This window comes from Lathyrus oleraceus, chromosome 7 (genome assembly GCF_024323335.1).
Source record: "Lathyrus oleraceus cultivar Zhongwan6 chromosome 7, CAAS_Psat_ZW6_1.0, whole genome shotgun sequence".
NCBI lineage: Eukaryota > Viridiplantae > Streptophyta > Magnoliopsida > Fabales > Fabaceae > Lathyrus > Lathyrus oleraceus.
Genome location: NC_066585.1, coordinates 40,002,209 through 40,006,839, shown reverse-complemented (window position 1 = coordinate 40,006,839; position 4,631 = coordinate 40,002,209). Strand labels below are relative to the sequence as shown.

General features: G+C 34.9%; 1 long non-coding RNA gene across 1 annotated transcript in view; it reads left to right on the top strand.

Annotated features, from left to right (window-relative positions):
* LOC127106134 (uncharacterized) overlaps positions 1-2,207 on the top strand; it is a 2,572-nt gene extending 365 nt beyond the window's left edge. Inside the window, exons 2-5 of the long non-coding RNA XR_007795281.1 lie at positions 243-344; positions 457-581; positions 1,027-1,142; positions 1,223-2,207. This is a non-coding gene — a long non-coding RNA (uncharacterized LOC127106134). The remainder of the gene's footprint in view (positions 1-242; positions 345-456; positions 582-1,026; positions 1,143-1,222) is intronic.
* The last annotated feature ends 2,424 nt before the right edge of the window (positions 2,208-4,631 follow it).

Below are 4,631 nucleotides of genomic sequence, written 5' to 3'. Positions count from 1 at the left end.
GATGTATTTATATTTTTGTTATTGGGCCAAAGATAAACAATAACCGGTTTCAATGAATAAACCCATTACCAAACCCTAGCTTTAAACTCAGCCTGATTCACTGGCTACCATGAGTTTGATTTTAATACTAGAATTAATTTGCACTATTTTCTAAGATTTGATTCCCAATCTATTAAATTTCACTTCATTTCATTGGTATGTCATATTTTGATCACTACTAAATCTTGTTCTAAATTATGCAGCAACATCCCGAGCTTTAAATTATACGGCCTACTGCTTATCCTTTCTCAAATATACCAACTCAACCAGATTCAATCGATACCATGAGTTTGATTTAAATACTGGTATTTATTTGCACTATTTCTTTAGATTTGATTCCAAATCTATTAAATTTGGCTTAATTTCATTCATAGGTAATATTCTAATATCTATTAAATTTTGTTTTAAATTATGCAGCTTCATCCTCACAGTTGAAGATTAAGTTTATTCATTGGGCGGAAATTTCTACGTGCAATCTGATTGGTCTCTTGTATGAGTTATATTTTTCTTTTAAATGATCGCGATTTCCTTGATTAAATATGGTGAGTCATAATTTTATCTTCGATAATGGTTCTTATTATCATTAAGATTTTAAAGTCTGTGTTATATGAATAATTGTGGTGAAGTGTTTGTTAGTTTTTTCTTTTGTTGTGTTAACATGAATGGCTACCGTGAGATTTTGTTAGGGACTGTGATAACATTAAGGATGTCGTATTAGAATTTGGGTTGGGAAACCAGATTTAATACCATCACTGAATTTGAGTTGAGTTTGACTCAATCTTATAAAATCAACTTGTTAGGTGAGGATTGTCCACCATGTATAAATATATTCTCAGATCATATTTTATCCAATCTGAGACTGTACATACTAAAAAATCATAAAAATTAAAAGTGAACTTGGCTAAGTGTCTAATTGTATCATACTTGTTCTACATTTTAGTACTTTCTTTCAATTTAATTTGCATGTTTCTCTTGTTGCTTGCACAGAACCACATTCATGTCCATGTATTTGATACCTTGACAGTAGTGATGTCTTACTATCACATTTCTAATGCATGTTGAATTTATTTTCATCGTAAATTCTTCACGGCTGGAAAGGCAAGGTATGTATCAGACAATCTGCATAAATGGATTTAGTCTCTCTCTGTTAGTTTTACATACTTAAAATCTTGTTGCACTTCAGGTGTATGCTAAGCAGAAAAACATTCCTGGAATGAAGAAATATCGTGGGAAAAACACCTACATTTTAAGATCCATGAGGCCATCTCCAGTGTATCGCAGACCTGGTTATGGGTATGCAAATACCATAAACTTTAGAAACTTTGATTTTGATGAGTATAAGTGAAAACAAAGTATATTTTCTGATATCAAACAGTATTTTATTTCAACCTTCAAAAGTTTCTGTCAATTTGAAACCATATATGCATCCATTATGTGACAATATATTTCTGCAATCTTCACTTCCATTCTTGCCCTTTTGATTATGCATCCATTTATTTATTTTTATTTTGGAATTTTCATTCAATGGATCTTACTTTGAGCCAAAGCTACATATATTGGTGACAGATGCCTCTCAAGGAGAGATATTTGATTGAAATTTCTAATCTGTTAGTCTCACACTTTATAGTTTTTAACTTCATTTTTCTGAATGAGTTTATACACAACATGTATTTATGATTTATGTGCACTTGATATTCAAAATGTAATGGATGCGTATGCAAGTGTTGATCATTCATGTCTTCCATCATATTGAAAATGAATTCACATGTGATAGGAATAGAGAGGATATACACAACTAGAGGAAGACAACATTTGTTTGATATACATCTAGAGGAAGCCAATATTTGTGTGATAGGAACATATATGATATTTACAACAAAAGAAAGACAACATTTGTGTGATAGGAATAAAGATGATATACACAACATCAAGAAGACAATACTTTGTTTGATAAGAACACAAATGATATAGACAACAATAGGAAGCCAACATTTGTTTGATTCAAACACAAATTATATATACAACTATAGGAAGAATTATTTCACTATTTTTTATTTTAGTGTCTTAAGGCTAAATATCAAGACAATTCACATGTCCTCTAAGTTCACATTTTGAGATCATGTTGAATTATTAAACTTGGAGAACAAGTTATTAAATGTAAGGATTTATTATCACCCATAATTTGGTTAAATATATTTGGGTTGAAATTATATCTTATTTTTATTATCACTTATTGATATGTTTTAGTAGCACTTTTTACATAATAAGGTCATCTCCAATATTTTGTAAAGTACCATGGTGACGTTTTAAAAATCATATCATAAGAGATTGTCTAAGATTCATCATGAATCAAATCATTGGAATATTTACTAATTTAAGTACACTCCTCGATACTTTTTAAGATAAAAGAAAGGTACTCGATAACAACCTATAGTATTTTATCTACCAACATCATGAGCACATATATGTACTATTTCAAATTTTTGTAATTCTCTCCCTTAAATATTAGAGACCAGCCGAGGTCTATGTCTCAGAAGGACAAAGAGACATTCGAAGAGTATGTCCAAATATGGAGGGAACTGGCTGCCCAAATTAGTCCCCATTGGAAGAGAAAGAGATGACGAAGATCTTCCTAAAGATGTTGAGTTCATTTTACTATGAACGCATGATTGCAAGTGCCCCCAATGACTTTTCTGAAATGGTAAATATGGCGATGAGGCTAGAATAAGGATTCAATGAAGGACGTATGTCTAAAGAAGAAGCATCGTCTAGCAAGAAATATGGTGGGAGTTTCTCCAAGAGGAAGGAGGGAGAAGCTAATTTAGTGTCAGTGGGGAGGCAGATGAGGCCTCATGTCAGAAAGAGTTCTCAACCTCGACAACATCAACATCAAGTTTCATCCGTAATTCCTGTATTTTCCAACAACTGCAATAATAAATCAGTTCTGATTCAGTAGCAACAACGTCAACAACAACCGCAACAAAGAACCAATTACAACAACAACAATAATAATCACCAAATCTTTGAGAGGAAGAAGGTCTCCTTTGACCCTATTCTTATGTTGTATGCAGAATTATACCCGTCCTTGGTTCTCAAGAACCTCATTCAACCAAGAAATCCCTCACAAATTCGAGAGCCACTTCCATGATGGTTCAAACCTAAACTTCGCTGTGCTTTTCACCAGGGATCCCCTGGCCATGACATAGAGAACTGCTATTCTTTAAAGTATGAAGTGTAAAAACTTGTGAAGAGTGGTATGGTGTCCTTTGAGGATAGAGCATTAAATATGTAAGCTAATCCATTGCCTGCTCATGGTAATACTTCTGTCAACATGGTGGACGATTGTCCAAGGAATTTCCGAGTATTCAATGTACGACGTATCTGTAGGTCGTTGGTGGTAATGTATAGAACCTTGTGTTTGATCAATGACTGTGAACATGACCATGATGGTTGTGCAATCTATAGCATGAACCCCCATGGGTGTATGATCGTCAAGAGAGATATCTAGAAGTTGATGGATGAGAATGTAATCCAGACTCAACAGTAAAGAGATATGGGATATGTAAATATGATTGTGCCTGTATTCAAGACCCCTGAGCGGGTAGTTATCCAGTTTGATAGCAGCAACAACAACAATGTCAAAATATCGGTATCACCGTTGGTAATACGGTTAGAGGGCCCTGTTTTGTACTCATCCGATAAAGCTGTGCCATATCAATAGAATTCCACAATGATAGAAAATGGTCAAGAGGTTCCTCTACCTGTTGCAGACTTTGTGGTGAATATTGTTGATATTGCAAAGGTGACTCGTAGTGGTCGTGTGTTTGGCCCAACTTTTTCGAAAGAAATAGATGATGTTGCAGCAAGTAAGAATGAAGAGATTACAGTAGCGAATCCAGTTAGTCCTTCAGTGTGTCAGTCTAGTAAATCCAGCAAACTGAAGGCTAATGGTGATGATGAAGTGTTGAAATTGATCAAAAGAAGCGAGTTCAATATTGTAGAGCAGCTTCTCCAAACCCCGTTAAAGATCTCTGTGTTGTCACTATTGATGAACTTTGAGGCATATAGGGAGGCGTTGCAGAAAGTGCTCGAGCAGGCTTACGTTGAGCATGACGTGACTGTGGATCAGTTTGACCACATTGTTGCCAATATTACTTTTTGTAATAATTTGATCTTTTGTGATGAAGACGCTATGTCCAATGTATTGGTTGACACTGGTTCGTCTTTGAATATGCTTCCGAAATCAACTTAGTCAAGACTTTATTATCAAGGCGCTCCAATGAGGTACAATAGCGTGATTGTCAAAGCGTTTGACGGTTCTCGAAAAACTGTCATTGGTGAAGTGGACCTTCCATTTAAGATAGGTCCGAGTGATTTCCAAATTACTTTCCAGGTAATGGATATCCACCCGGCCTACAGTTGTTTTTTGGGAAGGCCGTGGATTCATGAAGCAGGGGCCGTGACGTCTACTCTACACCAGAAGCTGAAATACGTGAAAAACGAAAAGATTGTCGTTGTTGGTGGAGAGAAGGCATTATTAGTGAGCCATTTATCATCTTTTACATATGTTGAAGCTGAGGAGGAGGTTGGAA